At 49.0% G+C, this 9,929-nt stretch overlaps 1 pseudogene; it reads left to right on the forward strand.

The window, feature by feature from the left end:
* Window positions 1-1,299: 1,299 nt before the first annotated feature.
* Window positions 1,300-9,214, forward strand: LOC128929659 (kazrin pseudogene; annotated as a pseudogene).
* The last annotated feature ends 715 nt before the right edge of the window (window positions 9,215-9,929 follow it).

Here is a 9,929-nt window from a genome sequence, read left to right on the forward strand (position 1 = left end):
AGCCACCGCACCCGGCCTCTTTTTATTTTTTCTTTCTTCCTGGGTGCTTCTTTGCTTCAACTCCATCTTCTTTTTTTATTATTTATTTATTTAGAAAGATGGGGTTTCACCATCATGGCGAGGTTGGTCTTGAACTCCTGACCTCAGGTGATCCACCCACCTCGGCCTCCCAAAGTGCTAGGATTACAGGCGTGAGCCACCACACCCGGCCAATAATAGGAATACTCTTACACAGTCGGTAGGAATGTAAATTGGTTCAACCATTGTGAAAGACAGTGTGGTGATTTCTCAAGAATCTAGACATAGAAATTCCATTTGACCCAGCAATCCCACTATTGGGTATATACCCAAAGAACTATAAATCATCCTACTATAAAGACACATGTACACGTATGTTCATTGCAGCCCTGTGTACAATAGCAAAGACCTGGAACCAATCCAAATGCCCATCAATGATAGACTGGACAAAGTAAATGTGGTACATATACACCATGGAATACTGTGCAGCCATAAAAAATGATGAGATTCATCCAAGTCCCTACAAAGGACTTGGATGAATCTGGAAACCATCATTTCTCAGCAAACTGACCCAAGAATAGAAAGCCAAGCACCATATGTTCTCACTCATAGGTGGGTGTTGAACAAAGAGAACATGTGGACTCAGGGAGAAGAGCATCACACACAGGGGACAGTTGGGGGGGTAGTGGAGAGGTAATGGGGGGTGGGGAGGGATAACATGGGGAAAAATGCCAGATATAGTATGGACCTAAAGTAAAATAAATAAATTTAAAAACAAAAAGGTGGATCTGCCATCAGGGTGGCTCTTACCCACAGCCCCAGCCCTGTGGGAGGCTAAGGCAGGAGAATCACTTGAGCCCAGGAGTTTCAGACCAGCTGGGCAACATAGCAAGATCCCATCTCTCAAAAAAATTAAAAAGTAGCCAAATGTGGCTGTGTGCTGTGGCTCACGCCTATAATCCCAGCAATTTTGGAGGCTGAGGCAGTCAGATCATTTGAGTTTAGGAGTTTGAGACCAGCCTGGCCAACATGAATTTAAAACTCCATCTCTCCACCAGGCGCCGTGGCTCAAGCCTGTAATCCCAGCACTTTGGGAGGCCAAGGCAGGTGGATCACGAGGTCAAGAGATCGAGACCATCCTGGTCAACATGGTGAAACCCCGTCTCTACTAAAAATACAAAAAATTAGCTGGGCATGGTGGCGCGTGCCTGTAATCCCAGCTACTCAGGAGGCTGAGGCAGGAGAATTGCCTGAACCCAGGAGGCGGAGGTTGCGGTGAGCGGAGATCGCGCCATTGCACTCCAGCCTGGGTAACAAGAGTGAAACTCCGTCTCAAAAAAAAAAAAAAGAAAAAAGAAACCAACTCTACTAAAAACACAAAAATTAGCCGGGTGTGGTGGTACACACCTTTAATTTCAGCTACTTGGGAGACTGGGGCAAGAGAATCTTTTGAACCCAGGACGTAGAGGTTGTAGTGAGCTGAGATTATGTCACTGCCCTCCAGTCTGGGTGAAAGAGGGAGACTCTGTCTCAAAGGAAAAAAAAATGCCGGGCGCAGTGGCTGCCACCTGTAATCTCAGCACTTTGGGAGGCTAAGGTGGGCGGATCTCGAGGTCAGGAGAGCCAGACCATCCTGGCCAACATGGTGAAATCCTGTCTCTACTAAAAATGCAAAAAATAGCTGGGCCTGGTGACTCATGCCTGTAATCCCAGCTACTCAGGAGGCTGAGGCAGGAGAATCACTTGAACCAGGAGGTGGAGGTTGCAGTGAGCCAAGATTGCGCCATTGCATTCCAGCCTGGCGACAGAAGGAAACTGTGTCTCAAAAAAAAAAAAAGAAAAGAAAAGAAAGGGAAAAAAATCTAATAGCGTATTTTATAGATCACTGCAGAATTTACAAACTGTTTTCAATTATACATTTTTACTCAATATTCACACATTTCCTACCAATGTTGGCATTATGTTTGTTTTATAGCTTAGGAAATGGGGGCTCAGAGGCTTTGGGACTTGTCCAAGATCTCCTAGCTCATGACAGTCTGGCATCTGTGTTCGTCCATCATGACTCGCTGAGCCTCCAGCACATGGAGATTGTGCCCTAGAGATTTCTCACTCTAGAATGAAAGAATAACCAGAGGAAGGACCCTGGAGGGAAATACAGGGGAAAGGCATCTTCCACTAGATCTGAAGAGCTGTGATGCCTAGGAATCCTAGACTCTAGGCGTGAGAAATATGGAGACATTGTGAAAGTTTGCTGAAGCCTTTCTTTTACGTGAAAAATTCAATGTTTTGTGATATTTCTCTTTCTTTTCTTTTTTTTTTTTTTTGAGGCGGAGTTTCACTCATTACCCAGGCCGGAGTGCAATGGCGCGATCTCCGCTCACCGCAACCTCCACCTCCTGGGTTCAGGCAATTCTCCTGCCTCAGCCTCCTGAGTAGCTGGGATTACAGGCATGTGCCACCATGCCCAGCTAATTTTTTGTATTTTTAGTAGAGACGGGGTTTCACCATGTTGACCAGGATGGTCTCAATCTCTTGACCTTGTGATCCACCTGCCTTGGCCTCCCAAAGTGCTGGGATTACAGGCTTGAGCCACCGTGCCTGGCATGATACTTTTCTTAAGTGGTTTCATAAGCACTGTGGGCTTAAATCTGCCCCTCAGCCATGTTTATGAGCATTTCTTGCATAATTCAACAAATAGAGTGTACTTGTCATTTTATTCACATTAGAACCATCAGTATGCTGCCTCTCAAACTCACACTCACACAAATAGAACCATCAGAGGTTTGCCTTTCATTTCAAAGCAATTTTTACAAATACAGTATCTTCGTTGTTTCTTTTCTTTTCCTTCTTTCTCTTTCCTTTCTTTTTTTTTTTTTTGAAATAAGAGTTTCATTTTGTTGCCCAGGCTGGAAGGCAGTGGCACAGTCTCAACTCACTGTAACCTTCACCTCCCGAGTTCAAGCAATTCTCCTGCCTCAGCCTCCCACGTAGCTGGGATTATAGGTGCCTTCCACCACGCCCGGCTGATTTTATTTTTTGCGTTTTAGTAGAGATGGGGTTTCACCATGTTGCTTAGGCTGGTCTTGAACTCCTGAGCTCAGGCAATCTGCCCATCTCAGACTCTCAAAGTGCTTAGGATTACAGGTGTGAGCAACTGCACCCACCATTATTTCTTTTTTTTTTTCTTGAGATAGTCTCACTGTGTCACTCAGGCTAGAGTGCAGTGGTGTGATCTCAGCTCACTGCAACCTCCACCTTCCAGGTTCAGGCAATTCTCCTGCTTCATCCTCCCGAGTAGCTAGGATTACAGGCGCTCGCCACCACGCCTGGCTAATTTTGGAATTTTTAGTAGAGATGGGGTTTCACCATGTTGGCCAGACTGGTCCTGAACTCCTGACCTCAGGTGATCCACCAGCCTCTGCCTCCCAAAGTGCTGGGATTACAGGCACTTTGAACACAATGCACTTTTGTTTTGAGGCAGAGGTTGCAGTGGGCTGAGATTGTGCCATTGTACTCCAGCCTGGACAATAAGAGTGAAACGCCATGTCAAAAAATGATCAGAATAATAATAGTTATAATAGTTTAAGAAAATAACTAAAATAATTAAAGTGACATATTAAATGTTCTGACTAAAATTGTCAAATAGGGCCAGGCGCGGTGGCTCACTCCTATAATCCCAGCACTTTGGGAGGCCGAGGCAGGTGGATCACGAGGTCAATAGATCGAGACCATCCTGGTCAACAAGGTGAAACCCCATCTCTACTAAAAATACAAAAATTAGCTGGGCATGGTGGCGCACACCTGTAGTCCCAGCTACTCGGGAGCCTGAGGCAGGAGAATTGCTTGAATCCAGGAGGCGGAGGTTGCGGTGAGCCGAGATCGCTCCATTGCACTCCAGCCTGGGTAACAAGAACGAAACTCCGTCTCAAAAAAAAAAAAATTGTCAAATAGAAAATAAGGGCCGGGCGCGGTGGCTCAAGCCTGTAATCCCAGCACTTTGGGAGGCCGAGGCGGGTGGATCACGAGGTCAACAGATCGAGACCATCTTGGTCAACATGGTGAAACCCCGTCTCTACTAAAATTACAAAAAATTAGCTGGGCACAGTGGTGCGTGCCTGTAATCCCAGCTGCTCAGGAGGCTGAGGCAGGAGAATTGCCTGAACCCAGGAGGCGGAGATTGCGGTGAGCCGAGATTGCGCCATTGCACTCCAGCCTGGGTAACAAGAGCGAAACTCCGTCTCAAAAAAAAAAAAAAAAAAGAAAATAAATATATGGGAAGTAGCTTCTGTCTTTAAACAGAGCCCTAAACACCTAAAGAGTGCTTACTAATTGCATTTTATTTTATAGGATTCCTTTTTTTTTTTTTTGAAACGGAGTCTTGCTCTGTCACCAGGCTGGAGTGCAGTGGCATGATCTTGGCTCACTGTAACCTCCGCCTCCCGGGTTCAAGCGATTCTTTTGCCTCAGCCTCTGAGTAGCTGGGACCACAGGCGCGTGCCACTAAGCCCAGCTAATTTTTGTATTTTTTTTTATTCAGTAGAGACGGGGTTTCACCATGGCCAGGTTAGTCTTGATCTCTTGACCTCGTGATCCGCCCGCCTTGGCCTCCCAAAGTGCTGGGATTACAGGCATGAGCCACCATACCCAGCATTGTAAGATTCTTACAGTTTGAATTTTTCAACAAGGCAAGAGGAAGGGACGCCAAGGTCTCTGGAGTTGAAAAGCTACAGCACCCCGCTGTGCACTGTGTTTTGCACAAGGGCACGCCTAGAGATAGAAAGCCAAATCAAGGCCAGGCATGGTGGTGCTCGCCTGTAGTCCCAGCTACTCGGGAGACTGAGGCAGGAGAATTGCTTGAACCCAGAAGGCGAGGTTGCGGTGAGCCGAGATCTGCCTTTGCACTCCAGTCTGGGTAACAACAGCGAAACTCCATCTCAAAAGAAAAATAATAACAATAATAATAATAATAATACAAAAATTAGCCAGGCATGGTGGTGGACGCCTGTAGTCCCAGCCACTCGGGAGGTTAAAGCCAGAGAATCACTTGAACCCGGGAGGCGGAGGTTGCAGTGAGCCAAGATCGCATCATTGCACTACAGCCTGAGGGACAAGAGCAAAACTCCATCTCAAAAAAAAAAAAAAAAAATTCTTATGAACAACATTATCTATTAAATTCAATACAACATTCCCCACTAAATGTACCAGAAGTGAGAGTTCCAAGTTGCTAAAGATGTCAGTTACATTTTATGGAGACTGAAAGATGGACACCTCTTACCTGACGGGAGAATGCCACCAAACTGTACAAGTGATCAGCTTTGATTTCTAAGGGGCAAATAAATAGATGTATAGAGTTTTCTTGCCTAGATCACTTGTCTTAGAGCACAAGACTTTCCAGAATCCTGATTTTCAGAATGAGGCTGAGAGATGTCAGTGCCGTTTTTCTCAGAGGTGAGTTCTTAGCGGAGATAGAAATTGTTCCTTTTCTTTTTGTTTATTTTATTTATTTATTTATTTGAGACGGAGTTTTCGCTCTTGTTACCCAGGCTGGAGTACAAAGGCGCGATCTCGGCTCACTGCAACCTCCGCCTCCTGGGTTCAGGCAATTCTCCTGCCTCAGACTCCTGAGTAGCTGGGATTACAGGCACGCGCCACCATGCCCAGTTAATTTTTTGTATTTTTAGTAGAGACGGGGTTTCACCATGTTGACCAGGATGGTCTCGATATCTTGACCTCGTGATCCACCTGCCTCGGCCTTCCAAAGTGCTGGGATTACAGGTGTGAGCCATCGTGCCCGGCATTTTATATATTTTTAAAAGGGTACATTGGTCAGGCGTGGTGACTCACACCTATAATCTCAGCACTTTGGGAGGCTGAGGTGGACAGATTACGGAGATCAGGAGTTTGAGACCAGCCAGGCCAACACCGCAAAAGCCTGTCTCTACTAAAAATACAGAAATTAGCCAGGCTTGGTGGTGGGCACCTGTAATCCCAGCTACTCAGCAGGCTGATGCAGGAGAATCGCTTGAGCCCAGGAGAGGTTGCAGTGAGCCAAGATTGTGCCACTACTCTCCAGCCTGGGCAACAGAGTGAGACTCCATCTCAAAAAGAAAAGAAAAAGTACATTGAGATTTGAAGAAAAAGAAAAGAGGGCTGTAGGTGACGGACTAGAAATAATGTTGGTAGAAATAATGTGAGATGAGTCCATAGAATGAGAGGCTGAGAATTTTCATTCCTATATACAGGAGAAAAAGAGAATGAGGTGGTGAGGGGTACAGAACCATGAGAAAGTCCTTGTTAATCACAAGGCTAGATCACTGAAAAGGAAGTAACATATACAAACATATGCAGAGTATTTCTCAATCAAAATTTCATTAGGGTGCTGCAGAAGTAAGCTGGCTTTACTTCCCCAGCGGAAAACCAGAAAGAAACACACAGCACCGAGATCCTCACCAGCCTTGTCCCAGAACTCAGAGATGAGGATGAGACAGTCCCCGGGGTCACAGATGAAAAAACTTCAGAAGATGTCAAGAGAATCACACTTAAAAAAGTTTTTTATTTTCGAGACGGAGTCTTGGTCTGTTGCCAGTCTAGAGTGCAGTGGCGCGATCTCGGCTCACTGCAACCTCTGCCTCCCAGGTTCAAGCAATTCTTTTGCCTCAGCCTCCTGAGTAGCTGGGACTACAGGCTCCCGCCACTGCGCTCGGCTAACTTTTGTATTTTTAGTAGAGATGGGGTTTCACCATGTTGGCCAGGATGGTCTCCATATCTCTTGACCTCATGATCCACTCTCCTTGGCCTCCAAAGTGCTGGGTTTACAGGTGGAAGCCACCGTGACTGGCCAAGTTTTTTTTTGTTTTGTTTTGTTTTTTTGAGACAGGGTCATCTCGCTCTATCGCCCAGGCTGGAGTGCAATGGCTCATTGCAACCTATGCTTCCCTGGTTCAACAGATTCTCCTGCCTCAGCCTCTTGAGTAGTTGAGATTACAAGTGTGCGCCACCACACCTGGGTACTTTTTGTATTTTTAGGAGGGGGGCGGGTTTCACCATGTTGGCCAGGCTGGTCTCAAACTCTTGATCTCAAGTGATCCACCCACCGCCGCCTCCCAAAGTGCTGGGATTACAGGCGTGAGCCACTGCTCCCGGTTGAGACTCAGACTTCTATCTCCATGATCCCCCTCCCTGAAATCCGCCCCACTCAAGCATGCAGAAAACTCCCTGACTCATGCATTCTGCACTGGAAAAATGAGATCGAGATGGCCAACCAGCTTCTCCACCATCTTGGGTTCACTGACAGGAGACCTGTCCCTGACTCAACCCACAGAAAGCATCTAGTGTGCCAGAAAAGAGAAATATCCCAGAGGACAGCCAGAGACAGAGGGGAAGGCAGGATCCTCTCCAGCCCTGGACCCTTTGCTCTAACTTGGCTGAAGGAGACAGCAAATCAGCGTGGCTGTTCAGCAGCAGCACGTGGTAGGTTTGTTTCAGAGGTCCCCCGAAACAAAGAAAAGGGGGCGGTAGGTGCACAACTCCTAACCATCCTTCCCACACTACTGAATGTCCCCTTTGAGACCTCCCTAATCCCAATGGGTGGCACTCAACTGCTTTCTACACCAAGGCAAACCTGGCTTATGCCGCCATCTAGTTTCAAAAAGGAGGCGGTGACCTAGCTAGAAAAAAAATAATAAATCAACAGGTAAATTAAAAATAAAAACTCCGGCGGCCGAATTCCTCGCTTGCTTCGGCCGCGGACCACCCAGCGTCCCGCTAGACGGAGAGCCCGGGTCCGGGGCGCCGGGGCGGCCGAGCGGGCGGCAGGCATGGCGCTCGGCTGCGCCCCGATGCGACGGTGAACCCTGGAGCTGTGAGCCCGGCGCGTGCCGTCGGAGCCCCTCGCGCCGCCGCGGGCAGCACCCCCAGGCAGCGCTTCCCGGGCACCCGGGATGCCGACGGCCGACTCGGGCTCGTGGGAGCGCGTCCGCCAGCTGACAGCGCAGGGCGAGCCGGCGCCTTCCTGCGGAGCGGGGGCCGGGCCCGCGCACCCCCGGGGACCTGCAGCCTCCGAGCCACGCGTGGACGTGGCAGGGCCTGGCGACTGCGGCCAGCCGGAGCTCCTGCGGGAAGAGGGGTCGCGCGGCTCCAGGAGGAAGTTCACCTTCTCCGGCAGATGACGGAGATGTTGGCAAAGGACCTGGAGGAGTCACAGGGAGGCAAGTCCTCTGAGGTCCTCTCGGCCACCAAGCTCAAGGTCCAGCTGGCCCAGAAGGAGCAGGAGCTAGCCAGGGCCAAAGCAGCTTTGCAGGCCATGAAAGCTGACGGGACGCACTTAAAGGGCGAGAAGACGGACCTGGTGAGCCAGATGCAGCAGCTGTATGCCACGCAGGAGAATCGCGAGGAGCAGCTCCGCGACTTCATCCGCAACTATGAGCTGCACCGCAAGGAGAGCGAAGACGCGGTCAAAGCGCTGGCCAAGGAGAAGGACCTGCTGGAGCGCAAGAAGTGGGAGCTGCGACGCTAAGCCAAGGAGGCCACAGACCACGCCGAGGCCCTGCGCTCCCAGCTGGACCTCAAGGACAACCGGATGAAGAAGCTGGAGGCCGAGCTGGCCATGGCCAAGCAGTCCTTAGCCACGCTGACCAAGAACGTCCCCAAGCGGCATTCCCTCGCCATGCCGAACCAGACGGTGCTCAATGACAACCAGGAGTGGGTGGTGCAGGCGGACCTTCCGCTGACCGCAGCCATCCGGCAGAATCCACAAACTCTCTACCACTCACACCCCCCTCACCCTGCGGACCGGCAGGTGGTCAGGGTGAGCCCCTGCCACTCCGGGCAGCCTTCCTTCATCTCCGACGCATCTGTCGCCGAAGGCGACCGGTCGTCCACACCCAGCGACATCAACTCCCCTCGACACCGGACGCACTCCCTCTGCAACGGCTACAGTCCCGGCCCAGTTCCGAAGAAACTGCACAACCCTATTGTACAGTCACTGGAGGATCTTGAAGACCAAAACCGGAAAAAGAAGAAAGAGAAGATGGGCCTCGGCTCCATCTCCCGCGTCTTCGCCAAAGGAAAGCAGCGGAAGTCCCTCGACCCCGGCCTCTTTGATGGTATCACCCCTGATTATTACACAGAGAGGGAGGCGGACTGCTGATACGCGCTCCCCTGTGCCTGCCACTCGCAGGCGTGTCCGTGCGTGTGGACGTCGTGCGAGCGTGAGTGCGCATGCGTGTGCTCGTGTGCTCTGGCACACATGCGTGCTGGGTGTGGCCGAGTGCCTCTCACAAGCGAAAACACGAATATGAACCCCTGTCCCCTGCGTCGCCACCTCTGTAATTGATGTACATACCGCAAACCGTGTGTGAACCTGTCAACTCTGTGGTCTTCGGAGCGATACGGTTGTGTTGTTTATCTGGTTATTTTTCTTCCATGTTTGGTTTTTCTTTTTTTTCCTTTTTGTTTGGTTCGTCGGTTTGTTTTTGTTTTTTTACCCCCTTTCTCCACCCCTCCTCCTTTTTATGAAACTTGAAAACTTGAAGGACTGCTGTGTATTTGTAAACAACAAAACTATTGTGCACTCAAAAAAAAAAAAAAAAAAACTCAAAGCAAACATATCAGATAAAAACGAAACAAGCCAGACAGAGAAGACAAATAAACAACAAATCCTTTAATGCAAAGACATAGACTCACATGACAGGAAACAACAGCAAAGAGGGGAACGCTGAGCTCAAATGGACAAAGCAAAGAACCAGTTACTGACCCTAAGGAGACAATATGCGAACCTCTGACCAATAATTCAAAATAGCAGTTTCGAGAAAAGTCAGTGCTCTCCAAGATAACATACAAAAGTAATTCAGCAATTTACAGGAGAAATTTAACACAGAAATTGAAATTTTGAATAATGAAACAGAAAGACA

Source organism: Callithrix jacchus, chromosome 1 (assembly GCF_049354715.1).
Source record: "Callithrix jacchus isolate 240 chromosome 1, calJac240_pri, whole genome shotgun sequence".
Taxonomy (NCBI): domain Eukaryota; kingdom Metazoa; phylum Chordata; class Mammalia; order Primates; family Cebidae; genus Callithrix; species Callithrix jacchus.